The sequence below is a fragment of the Mesoplodon mirus genome, assembly GCF_964341445.2.
Source record: "Mesoplodon mirus genome assembly, chromosome: 1".
In the NCBI taxonomy this organism is placed as follows: domain Eukaryota; kingdom Metazoa; phylum Chordata; class Mammalia; order Artiodactyla; family Ziphiidae; genus Mesoplodon; species Mesoplodon mirus.
Window position 1 is genome coordinate 91,081,063 of NC_138976.1, and position 14,527 is coordinate 91,095,589.

Consider the following 14,527-nt stretch of genomic DNA (forward strand, 5'->3'; position numbering starts at 1 on the left):
ATGTATGTGTACATACTGTATATATACAAACTATGCATTTGATATGTGTGTATGTATAGTGTATATGTATACGTGTATTGTATGTGTGTATACATACTGTATATATACAAACGATGCATTTTATATACGTGTGTATATATGTATGTGTGTATTGCATATACTATGTGTGTATATGTCTGTATGCATACTGCATATATACACAGCTGTATATTTTTGTATGCGTGTACATATGTATGTGTGTGTGTGTATATACACACACACACCCTATGGATTCTGTTTGTCTGGAGAAGCCTCACTGATACGGACACTTATGACAATTGGGCACCTGATCTTTGCCAGCCAGGGAGCCAAACGCTTGTCTTTTCGGTGTCTCTCTTAAATGTCACAAGTCCCAGGAGAGAAGGTGATGCCGCTCCTACCAGTTGAGGTGCCTCAGGGTCAGAGAGGCGCACAGGGCGGGGGGCTGGAGCCTGGTGGAGCCCAGGTGGAGTTCTAGCAGCAGTACAGCCTAGCAGTTCCACTTCCCCAGGTGCTTCTCACAAAGACGCCGAGGGAGAGACGGGGTCTGAAGGAGGGGATGAGGAAGCTTCCGTGGGTCCGCAAGCCCAGACCAAGGCTGACTCGTCAAGGGTGTTAGAGGTCAGGACTGTGGTTACCCTGGGGGTGGGGTTACACAGAGCCATTCCCATTCTGAAAAAGTATGCATTCTGCTCTTGTTTGTATGTTTACCCCCCACCCCCAAATCTTTTAAAAACAGATTCTCTTGGCTGCTGGGAGCACACACGGGGAAGTTGTGTGTGAGGGGGTGTGATCCAGTGGACAGGGAGGATAAGCCCCCCACTCGTAGGGCCAGGAGTGGCTCAGCTTTGTGAGCTAAGGATGGCCCACGAGGTCCCAGAGAGAAGGGTCCCTACTCCGTCTCTGCTCCATGCACCCCATTCCCAGCCTGAGAAACCCAGAGCTACCCACACACACACACACCAGGGAGGAGAGCCAGTCACCCTGGCTCACAGGCTGCGGCTCCAAGGCTCCGGGCACTAGGAGCTATTTTCAGTTTTCATGCCCTAGGACATGGCCAGAGCTACTGTCTCCAGAAACTCTCTGTCCATCTCTCGCCCGCCCTCCCTCCCTCCCTCCTCCGCCTCTTCCCCTCCCGCTCCAGCTGTCCTGCTCTCCACCCTGCATTTCTACACAGGATGGCTCACAGACAGCTGCTCCCCGTGTCCACCCACCACCATTCGATGGATGTCAAAGCAAGCCCTGGGGACTTCCTTGGAGGTCCAGCGATTAAGACTCCGAATTTCCACTGCAGGGGGCGCGGGTTAGATCCCTGGTCAGGGAAATAAAATCCCACATGCCGCACGGCACGGCCATAAAAATAAATGAATAAAAAATAACGTTAGAGTGATGAAACAGCCTTAGTGGTGCAAGAATGGGACGTAAAGCTCTATGGTATAGAATAAAGGTCCAGAAAGAGATATATGAGAACTTGATATGACAGAAAGTGGGGAAATTAAGGAGTTTTCAATAAATGGCATTTGGACAATTGCATACCCATGTGGGAAAAAGTAAACTAGAAAAAAAAAAAAAAGCAAGCCCTGGTCAGGTGTGACCTTGGGCCCAGGGCCATTGGCACACATTGTCGTGTGGGATGTTCTTCCTTAGACTCCTCCCTCCCTCCTGTGTCACTTTCCCCGCCAGGTAAAGAACTCTGCCTGGTCAGTAAGACCCTAGAGGTCCTTGGCCATTTTTATTGCAGTTGGAATTGTTACTGTTTACATAGGGTGACCAACACCCGCCCCCAGTTTGCCCAGGACCGCTCAGGTTTGAGCGCTGGAACTGTGGGGAAACCCTCATTCCTGGGGAACCCCAGAAGGCTGGTCAGCCTATTTAGGACGGATCTTTCACTTGATCTCCCAACCCCCGAGAGCCAGAAAGGGAATCTTCCCCCCTCCTTCCATGGTAACCTTCATTCATTCATCCACTCATCCCTTATTCAACTCCTTTATTCAGCAAGTATTTATGAAGCATCTACTACACATCAGACACTCCTCTAGGTGCTGGGGACAGTAAACTGAGAAGGTGTGATTGATTACATGGGGATGATGTCTCGGAGACCACTGCAGGGCAGGGGAGGTGGGAGAGGGAAGGGGCAGTTCTAAATGCAGGCTCTGACGGGATTGGGGAAGACCTTGCCCTGGGCCAGGCTGGTTGCTTCAACACAGCTGTCCTCACCCAGGGCCATCCTGCCCCCGCCTCCCCCAGTTTTTTGGTGATGTCTGGGAAAATCTGTGGCGGTCGCAACTGGGGTGGAGAGGCCCCTGGAATCAAATGGGTGGGGCCAGGGATGCTGCTGAACCCCACACAGTGCCCAGGAGGGGCCCCCAGCAGAGGATGACCCGCCCCAAATAACCCCAGTGCCGTGGGGGAGACCCTGCACTAATATTATTCAGACCCGCTGGTGCCCCTAGATTCCTGCACAGGCAGGGACTCTAACCGGGTCACCTCCGTATCCCGAGGTGACCTAGAGTGGGGCAGCCAGGAGGGCTGAGTATCAGGGGTGAAATGACAAATCTCTGTGCCCACTCTCCCCGCCACACCCCAGGGTTGATGGCCTCTATCTCCTCCCTGTGCAGGTAGCTTTTCCCTGAGCCATTTCTTCTTGTCAAGGTCTCAGTCACAGGTTGGGTTCCCCGAAGATGACATTGAGAGCAAGGATTGCAGTGCAGGTGGTTGATGTGAGACGTGCAGAGAACAGATACAGCTTCCATAGGGTCCCGCAATTCCACTCCTGGGCATAGACCCGGAGAAAACTCTAATTCAAAAATATACATACAACCCTGGGATTTCCCTAGTGGTCCAGTGGTTAAGACTCCGTGCTTCCAGTGCAGGGAGCATGGGTTCCATCTCTGGCCAGGGAACTAAGATCCCACATGCCGTGTGACAAAAAAAAAAAAAAAAGAAAGAAAGAGAGAAAGAAAGAAAGAAAAAGAAAGAAAGAAAGAAAGAAAGAAAGAAAGAAAGAAAGAAGGAAAGAAAAGATACATGCACCCCAATGTTCATTGCAGCACTATTTACAATAGCCAAGACGTGGAAACTACCTAAATGTCCACTGATGGATGAATGGATAAAGAAGATGTGGTACATATATACAATGGAATATTATTCAGCCATAAAAAGAATGAAATAAAGCTATTTGCAGCAATGTCGTGGATGGACCTAGAGATTATCACACTAAGTGAAGTAAATCAGAAGAGAAAGACAAATATATGATCTCACTTATATGTGAAATCTAAAATACGGCACAAATGAACTTGTCTACGAAACAAAAACAGACTCACAGACACAGAGAACAGATTGATACGGGTTTGGGTCTCTCAGGGCCTTGGCTGTTTTATCAGTTTATCAAGCCTCTCATGAACCATGCTGAGTCTGAAGAGTTACTACGATACAATTTGATTTTACAGCACTATCCCCAAAATTTAAAAACAATCTCAAAAGCAAGCCAATCCCCCACTCCTAGAAGAGTGAAACTAGGCACATTTTTGTTCCCAGAATCCAGTACAGAATTTGACCAAAGAACATAGCAGAAACTCAATGGCATTTGAGAGAAAGAGAAAGTCTCTTTGGTTTTAGCCTCACTAGGATGTCCATTAGTCTATGCCATTTCTTTGAAATTTCTGACCTGCGAACTTCGAACCAGGAGGAATCTTTTAGCCTGACGTTGATTTGTCACTATGAATTTGCCATGTGCAGTGCACAGCCCTGAGCATCTATCACACGTGGACTCTTGAGCTATCCTTCCTGTTTGATGACCTTATGGTTCATACTGCAGTACTGAACTAATTATGGGTTCTGTCTAGTGACATTACACCTCCAGTTCTGAGGCATAGATTTGACAGTCCTATGCCGCCATGGCCATGTTCACTGCCTTCTGCTATGGAACCGCCTAGACCAAAGGCAGCTGCCTTTAAGAGAACATTTCTTTCTCCAACATAATTGACAAATCCAGTGTCAGCTTGGGTCCACATGTAAGGGGAGTCACTTGAGCCTACGGTAGACCATATGTGTCAATGCCGACAAGTTCTATAAAACATGTTTTCCTTACAATTGAGTCTTTGTCTCAGTCAAGCCTGCTTAGGAAAAACTGTACCTGAAGGGTACAGTTGGCTGTGGCTGCCATTGCAGCAGCTGGCTGATGGACAGCTGCCTGAGACTTTTCTGCCCTGTAAACTCCTGCACACTCTCAAGTCAAGTGTCAGGTATACTAAAGACCCTCCAGGTGCCTTATTCATTCCACTCCATGTATTGCTCAGTCACCTGCAACTCCCTAATGCCCCTTTTCTTTATGTCAGACCTTTACTTAAGTGGCTCTAAAGAAACAGCCACTTTCCCACACCATAAGCTGCAGCCATCAGCCAAAATCAAAGTATCTTACGGCTGGTATAGTGGGTTGGATGGTGGCCCCCAAAAGGATATATCCACGTCCTCATCCTTGACGGTTACCTCATTTGAAAAAAAAGGTTTTGCAAATGTCATTAAGGATCTTGAGATGGGATTTCCATCCTATATTATCTGGATGGGTCCTAAATACAATGACAATTGTCCTTATTATATAAGAAGGGCAGAGGGACATTTGAGACACACAAAAGAGAAGATACAAACACCAAAAGGGGGTGATGTGAAGACAGAGACAAAAACTGAGTGATGTGGCCTCAAGCCAAGGAAGCTGGCAACCACCAGAAGCTGAAAGAGGCAAGGGATAGAATCTCCCCTAAAGCATCTGTAGGGAGAGCAGCCTTGCTGACACCTTGATATCAGACTTCTGACCTCTACAACTGTGAGATAGTAAATTTCTATTGTGTTAAGCGTCCAAGTTTGTGGTAGTCTGTTACAATAAGCACGGGAGAATAATACAGCATGTCTTAAACCTTTTCTAGGCTTCAGCAGTTTACTGCACAAACTTAAATATTTTCAAACAGTCAAAGGTCCCAACATCCCACCATACATTAAAGACCAAGGCACTGGAATACCTTCCTTGGCAGTACCAAAATATTTTCCACATGGACATTTTCCTCTCCAAAATGTCTGCTCCTTTTTATTTCTCAGTGTTCCCAAGTAATGCACCAAATGTTAGGGTCTTTTAATTACCTTTCAGCAGCTACAATGCCTTAATTCCATTTGGTTTGGCATAACTTAGAAAATAAGAGAAAAGATGGAGGGCCGAATATTCCTGTTACTGTTGATAACCCTGGCTTGAGAATCCAGTTTGAATGAAATGATCACATAACTGAACCCCAGAATGGGGCAGATTTACTAACTAGTAATACACAGAATGAGAGAAACAGAAGACACTTACTCACACGCTCAAGGGAGAGAACAGAATTAGTCAAGGCAAGCATGCACGCTTAATTCTTTTCAAGCTTTCAATATAAGTCACTTGATCACCCTGGGGCAGAGTCAGTAAAGAAGCAGCGCTAATAGGGCCCTACGAGCTCTCTTGACAGGACTAAAACATCAGGAGCAGGAAAGGAACATTCCCTCACTCCCCACCACCGCCACCCCCAGCAGTAAAAAATGATCATCCACATTGACAATGTAAAAGAAATCAGAAGCTACGTTAACTCTGATTTACTCTTAGTATACCAAAAGCTTATCAGGAGCCTTGTGCAAAAGCATCTTGATTGGGCTTCTCTGGTGGCACAGTGGTCCGGGAAGATCCCACATGCCTCGGAGCGGCTGGGCCCATGAGCCATGGTTGCTAAGCCTGCACGTCCAGAGCCTGTGCTCCGCAATGGGAGAGGCCACAACAGTGAAAGGTCCACGTACCACAAAAAAAAAAAAAAAACCAAAAAACCCATCTTGATTAGTTGCTAATAAAAGTCTTTAGAAGCAGAACCCTCCACATGCAGCAAAGGGAAGATGCAGACCTGTATGCTTCAGGATTTTCTCACCAAAACCCCCACACAATTTGTTTACTATTCCAGCCAAGTATGGCCTAGCCCTACCCTTATCCCTGTTTTTCTTGGTGTAGTAATAAAGAAACATAGATGGAAATAAAGAAGACATATCAGGTAGAAAGATATAAAATAGTGGGGAAAATAATATGTGAAGTCAAGTACCACCACCATTTACTAGCAGTGAACTTTCAGCACCAACATTAATATTTTTTCCTGTTATATCTGTAAATGATAATAACTAATATGTACATAACAATTTTCAATTTAATCAAATCTCATTTTTATAACTAACTACTTCACAACAAGTAACATGCTAAGGCAACATCAATAGATGAAAAAAGGTAGTCCCTGGCCCCAAGGAATGTTGCCCAGGAGAAGACAGAGATATGTAAAAAATACAATTATAATACAGTGTAGCGAGTGCAGCAATCAGGCATGCAGAAGTGCAAGGGTAGCAAAAAGGAGCGTGTGATCACAACACTAAAAAGAAGACTGCACAAAAGACATAATATGTAAACTGAGGTTTGAAAACCGAAGTGGGTTTCCCAGGTGCCCCATAGGGAGAAAGGAATTCTTGGAGGAGGGAAAAGCATAAAAGAAGACAGTGAATTGTTCATATAATCCAGAGGTGAAGTAGGCAATGGCAGGAGAAATGATTGGACACAGGCGTCATGAAGACTTGCAGGTCTGCATTTTAGCAAGTCCATTCTAAAGGAAACTTTGAGGATCAACTCGGGGGCGGGGGACAGTGGGGGGACAGAGCTAGTCATTCCTGCCAGAAACACTGGAACCAGTTTCTACCAACCCACCAATAGAATGACTTCAAAGGCAACATGGTATCACAGAAAGGGCTTGTTCTTTTGTTTGTTTGTTTTTAGTTCATTAGGCCTCACTTAAAATTCTGATTCCACAATGCCCTTGCTTTGGGATCTTGAACAACGCTCATAACCTCTGCAAGTTTCAGTATAGTAAGTTTATGTGATTACCTTCATCTGTAATATCCCTGCGTTGAAATCTTAATGGAAACTCAAGTTCAGGTCAAAGACAAGTTTCTCTGTGACTTCGCCTCTGAATTGATTCAAAAGCCATCTCTCCCATCCTCATTTGGCTTCTCTTATGGAATCTCATAAAAGCTTCTAAGACCTCTTTGGGTTTTTTTTGTTGTTGTTGTCTGTTTGTTTGTTTTTTTAATTAAGTACAGTTGATTTACAATGTTGTGCTACTTTCAGGTGCACAGCACAGTGATTCCTTTTTCACATTCTTTTCCCTTATAAGTTATTACAAAATATTGAGTAGAGTTCCCTGTGCCATAGAGGAGATCCTTGTTGTATCTATTCTACGCCTTCTTTGAATGACCGTAGCACTTGTTGTCTGTATCATTTTTATGTCTCTGGTTTCTTTGTGACTGAAAATGAAAAATTTCTATTTGTTCATGTCCTGGCCCTTCCTTAAAAATGTGTTCATTTATGTATTTCATATTTATTGACTACATCTTAGACACCTTGCTAACTGCTGGTTCTAGATGTTAGTAAAATATAGACCTTCCTGCTCAAAAGGTCACAGTATTTGTGGGAAAACAAAAAAATGAACAACCTATGTCTCAAAGAGCTTTGTACTTGCCAAAGAGAACACACCTAGTAGGTACAATAAATACATGTATCATACATAAATGTATAAATAGTTAATGGGATTGAAAACTAGAGATAACTGCTTTTCGATTCTGAGGAAATGATGATTATATTTCACCAGGAGCTCAATACCACTCTGAGAATGAGGGCTTAACCCCCGTCCTGACTCACTGCATCGCTTTTCTGTATAAAAATACACAAGTCTGTATATACGCTCTAGAAAAAGGCTTATCTGGCATGAATTTCAGATAGCAAGAAGAAAACTTCAAGAGGTTCAGAGAAGCATCCAGAAGCTCAGATGATTGGCACTAATACAACTTGCTTGACAGGAAAATAGAGCTGTAAATCGCACAAAATTAGATGATCTTTGAAGAATTTCAAAACCTCCTGCTATTAATTGGAAATCCCAGAAGAACCACTTCTTTTAAAGCATACTGATAATCGGCTTTACAGCTTAATATTCAGAAGCCTATGTTTTGGCTAAGTGAGCTTCAGGAAAGAAGGAAACTTGTGGTTCAGTTCCATCTACTCTGGAACCTCTGGTCAAAACATTTACTTCTGTGCTCAGCCATCTTATCATCTGTAAAATGGAGGCAACTCTAAGAACACATAGTTACACAGATGCTGCACAGTTTCACGTGTCATTGTCCTCATTTGTTTCAGAAAAACCAATAGCACCTAAGCTACTACTGCAAAGAGTGCAGTGTTCCTTGGGGTCATCTAGTGCAGCTCTGTCAAAGGAAAGAAAAGGAAAAGGGCCTAGAATAACTATAATTTTCCCAAGAGGACACTATTATTTTATGGTAAATCTGAGTCAAGAACCCTGATCTCTTTGATGACATTCCATTGTTCTTTTGTTGGGTTCTGAACAACCCAGAGAAAGAAAGAGAAATAAAACTCGTATGTGCTGTGTCACTGGTACAGGATGTGGCAAGATTGGAATTGGAGAACTACATATTAACAGGTATTTGGGAAATTCTTCAAACTAATTAAGATATATACCAGGTCTATAAAAAAACAGTATGTTTTCTCAAGATGATTCTGTGGAATGAACAGAACTGGTAACTGAAGGTGTCTGTGTGCTGCAGTTCCAAACAGGATGGGTGAATGCTTGTTTTCTGGCACCTTGAAGACTCCACCCCAACATACACATTAAAATAAAATTAACATTTCAACTGGGTCATAGTTAATTCTGCATGCTCTTGTAAGCCAGCAAAATATTCCATATATCATTTAAGTTGTCACTCACTTTTTTTTTTTTTTTTTTTTTTTGCGGTACGCGGGCCTCTCACTGTTGTGGCCTCTCCTGTTGCAGATCACAGGCTCCGGACGCGCAGGCTCAGCGGCCATGGCTCACGGGCCTAGCCACTCCACGGCATGTGGGATCTTCCCGGACTGGGGCACGAACCCGTGTCCCCTACATCGGAAGGCAGACTCTCAACCACTGCGCCACCAGGGAAGCCCCATATCTGATTTTTGTATTAGGACTCTTCTAATTTTTTATATACATTGGAAAATAACTCATGTCTTTCTAAGGTGTATATCTTTGATTATATTTTCTATTTTCATAAAGCTTCTTGTATTCTCTACTCAAAACAGTTGTAAATAATGGCTGCATGTAACTAATCAATAATCAGCCATTTTGTCCAGATTTTCAAATGTGTTGGTATAAAGCTACCATAGTATTCTTTTGTAATTAAAAAAAATTCACTCTGTTTTATAGCTAGTCCCATCTCTATCATATTTGCCAAATATTGCTTATTTTATTGGTCTTTCTAAAGAACAAGCTTTTGGTTTTATTTGTCAAGTTTACTGCTTTTCTTCTCTATTTTTGACTTCTCTCTTGATTAATTTTGTCCTTCCACTCTTTGGGATTTACCTTGTTCTTTTTCTATGTCTACTGTCCATTTCCTATAGCTTCAAGAGCCATTTTCAACAACTCAACGAGTTCTGCCGGCTGTGTCATGGCCACTTCATCATATGCCATTAAAACTTAATCTCATACACTGGGTGAAGACTCAGCAGTCTTATTTTGCTTTCAAAATTGTTCTATAGCCTTGGATCCTTCTTCTTCTCCTAAATTAGCACTATCATCAGGGAAAATTCTAGTGGGCCTAGAATTCTAGGCTTGCCTCTCCTGTAGTTTCATAATCAAAGAAAAAACATTTCCACCCTTTTTTTGATGTTGATCGAAAATTTAGCAACACTTCTTTGCACTGTATTCAAATCCCAAAATATAAGCAAGCCTTCATGCACACAGGCTCACTGAAATGTCATAATTTTAAACTTTATATGACCTGGAACAATGACCTTTCCAAATACTCCACACTCTTCCTAGGTGTTCAGACTTTTTCATTCCTACAACATCTTTTACACATGGTCGATTTGTGTCATAAGTTCTTCCTCACTCCCACTTCTGAGTATATATCCAAAGGAAACATCATCATGATTTGAAGAGATATCTGTACTCCCATGTTCATTGTAGCATTATGCACAAGAGCCAAGGTATGGAAACAACCTAAGTGTCCATAGTAGATTAATGGATAAAGGAAATATGGTATATATATACAATAGAATATTATTCAACCTTAGAAAAGAAGAAAATCCTATCATTTAAGTCAACATGGATAAAACTGGAGGACACTATGCTAAGTGAAATAAGACAAAGACAAATAGTGCATGATGTCACTTATAAGTGGACTCTGAAAAAATAATGAAATAAATCAACTCTTCCCTCCCTGGACATTTTCCTCAGCAGAATCTAGCAGCCTCTACTATGAGTCTTATCTTTTTTTTTATTGTTGTACCAGATCACAACCCCAGGGAACCTATGTATTTACCGATGTATATCTACATTATAGTTTACCATTGTTATATTTCTTTGTAATTCATTCCTTCCACTTCTGGCATCAGAACCTCATTTTTACTTTGGAGAAGTCCTTGTGATTCAGGTAGGCTGTGTGTCTCCTCCCTAGGCTGTGTGACTTGGGGCTGGCTAGACACAGTGTTTTACATATACTCTATATGTCTTAAGTACTTATTTCTCTGTTTTCCATCATTTTCCCTCCAAATTTTTGTGTAGTTATTCTTTAATTGACATTTGTAATCCTTTCTTTTGTTTGACTAAGGTACTGTTCAACCGATCTTCTGAGTGCTTAATTTCAGCTTTTTTAATTCTAGAAGTTTCTCTTGGTTGCATTTCACAGATAATTTTTGCTTAAATTGTACATGTTGTCCTTTTCTTAATACATTAATCATAATTTTAAATAATAGTTTCATTGAGATATAATTTACTTTCCATATTATTTAAAGTGTACAATTTAATGTGTTCTGCATCTACCACCACAATCAATTTTAGAACTTTCATCCACCCCCCAAAAGAAAAAGAATCTATTATAGGTCACTCACTCCCCCAGTTCTCCAAACCCTAGGCAGCCACTAATATACTTTGTCTCTACAGATTTGTCTAGACTGGACATTGCATACAAATGGAATCATACAATTACTTAGCATGTTTTCAAGGTTCATCCATGTTGTAGCATGCATCAGTACTTGATGTCTTTTTATGGCTGAATAATATTCCATGGTGTGGATATTACTATGTTTCATTTACCCATTCACAGTAAATGGCCATTTGGGTTATTTCCACTTTGGGGCTCTTATGAATAATGCTGCTGTGGTTGGATTTACGTGCAAGTTTTGTATGCAGGTCTAGATTTGTTTTTTCAATTAACAGACTATTTCGGAGCAGTTTCTGGTTTACAGAAAAATTAAACAGAAAGGACAGAGTTCTCATACCTCCTTACCTCTCTACCCAGTTTCTCCTATTATTAACATCTTACACTAGCGTAAGACATTTGTTATAGTTAATGAACCCATATTGATACATTATTACTAACTAATGTCCATGGTTTACTTTAAACTTCATTCTTTGTTTTGTACATTATATGATTTTTTGACAAATGTGCAATAACCTGTATCCACCATTACAGAACCATACACAGGAGTTTCTTTGCCTTTAAAATTCCGTGCTTCACCCATCCTTTTCTCCCTCCCCACAACCTCTGGCAACCACTGATCTTTTGACTGTCTCCACACTTTGGCCTTTTCCTAAAAGTTCATATAGCTGCAATCATATAATATGCATGTAGCCTTTGCAGATTGGCTTTTTTTCACTTAGCAATATGCATTTAAGCTTCTTCCATGTCTTTTCATGGCTTCATAGCCTTTTCTCTTTATTGCTCAATGCTATTCCTTTGGACCGATATACCATAGTTTGTTTATCCATTCCCCTATTGAAAAACATTTGGTTGATTTCAAGTTTTGGCAATTATGAAAGAAACTGTTATAAATATCCATGTGCAGGTTTTATGCGGACATAACTTTTCAGTTCCTATGGGTAAATACCAAAGAGCATGATTACTAGATCACTGTATGGTAAAAGTATGTTTAGTTTTGTAAGAAACTGCCAAGTATCCTGCTAGCAGCAAATGAGAATTTCAGTTGTTCTGCATCGTCAACAACTTTGGTATTTCAGTATTTGGATTTTAGCCATTTGAATAGGTGTGTAGTGGTATCTCATTATTGTTCTAATTTAAAATTCCCTGATGACATGGAATGTGTAGCATCTTTTCATAGGCATATTTGCCGTGTGTCTATTTTCTTTGTTTGATCATAGTTTTTTGTTTTTTAACCAAAGCCTACTAACTCTTGTCCTCCTTGTCTATTTATATTGTCTTTTTTCTTTCTTTCTTTTATTTTTTTCTGAGCTTTTGATCATTTAGTCTTTTTCCTGGTATGTCCAATTATTTTGTATATTAAAATTGGGCTTAACTTATTTTAGGAAACTATAAAGATACCTCCATATTCTGGATGTTGTTATTGTTCTCTTGAAAAGATTTCCTTTTGCCCATGGCAGACAGTTACTATAGGGACTGGAAACCTTAGTCCATTCTCAGTTTGAGCTCATTCAAAGCTGTTTTTCAGTCTGTGTGAAGGGTGCTCTATTTCTGTCTTGTCCTTCCTCTAAGGGTGTTGCCCTTTGGGATTACCATGTGAAAGTTTGGATTCTCCCTATTCCCAGCTACCCTTGTATTTGTTACGCTTTAAATGTAATGGTTCCCCCAGCCCCGTGAGACTAAGGATACGTGTAGCTTGTCATTCCATTAGTTGTTGCTTTTAGCTTGAGCTCTTGCCGTTTGGCTTCTGTGGTTACAGTCTTTTGAACTCCTTGGCTTTTCAGCTCCTAGGCTGTATGAGTTGAATCAGCAAATGCCCCAAGGAGAAAAGCTGCACCAAATGTCAAGCTTGCATCTGTGTTTCCCTTCTCTCCACAACTTGGCCCACATGTCTTGGTGTCTCTCAAACATTCGGATGCTGGTGAACAGATGTTTTCTTACTTTATCCAAGTTTTCTAAAATTTCTTTAGACTTCCCCTGATCTTATGTTATTATTGAAGTATCATCTCAATTATCCTTAGGAAGAAAATTTACAATTTTATATTTTATTTTTTTATTTTCTATATTACCTCAGTTTCTGTAGAGACCTTTTACCTGATAGTTCAGTCTAGTTCCTGTGTTACCAGTAAGATGGAGATAGGTGGAGGCTAAGAATATTGGGGGGAAAATCACTGATGAATGATATGTCTCGTTCTTTTTGTTTTTCCTCTCCTTATTTACTCTGGCAGCCTACATTTGTCCTTCTTGACTGGACCCAGTTGCCCAAATAAGCAACCCACTCTGGCAAAGACCTGACTTTACTCTCATAAATGTCTGCATGTTAGGATAAGCTAGATGATGAACACCATGCCAAAATTCTTTGTGTGACCAGTCAGAATGGCCATCATCAAAAAATCTACAAACAATAAATGCTGGAGAGGCTGTGGAGAAAAGGGAACCCTCTTGCACTGTTGGTGGGAATGTACATTGATACAGCCACTATGGAGTACAGTATGGAGGTTCCCTAAAAAACTAAAAATAGAACTACCGTACGACCCAGCAATCCCACTACTGGGCATATACCCTTAAAAAAACGTAATTAGAAGAGACATGTACCACCATGTTCATTGCGGCAGTATTTACAATCGCCAGGACATGGAAACAACCTAAGTGTCCATCGACAGATGAATGATAAAGATGTGGCACATATATACAATGGAATATTACTGCCATAAAAAGAAATGAAATTGAGTTATTTGCAGTGAGGTGGATGGACCTAGAGACTGTCATACAGAATGAAGTAAGTCAGAAAGAGAAAAACAAATATCGTATGCTAACACAGATATATAGAATCTAAAAAAAAAAAAATTGTTCTGAAGAACCTAGGGGCAGGACCGGAATAAAGACGCAGACATAGACAATGGACTTGAGGACACGGGGAGGGGAAAGGGTAAGCTGGGGTGAAGTAACAGAGTGGCTTGGACATATATGTAAATGTAAAATAGATACCAGTGGGAAGCAGCCGCATAGCACAGGGGGATCACCTCGGTGCTTTGTGACCACCTAGAGGGGTGGGGTAGGGAGGGTGGGAGGGAGACACAAGAGGGAGGAGATATGAGGATATATGTATATGTATAGCTGATTCACTTTGTTACAAAGCAGAAACTAACACAGCATTGTAAAGCAATTATACTCCAATAAAGATGTTAAAAAAACAATAAGTTAGAGAGCAAAAAAATTCAAAAGAATTGGCCACACTCCTCCAACAGATTCTCTAACCTTTAGCAGAACAGAATTCACACTGAATCTGGTTTATGAGTAAAAGACAAGTCAACTTTAAAGTGGATCAGAGATGACAACATTTCTTTCCATGTGCCTGCTTTGGAGCCATATTTATGCTGACCACTCAAAACCTTCCTCTTGAGTATTCTGTGATATATTAGAACCAGGAATAAGGGGTGTTAGTGCTGGAAGGGTCAGCCAGTGGTCTGCGATTTAATTC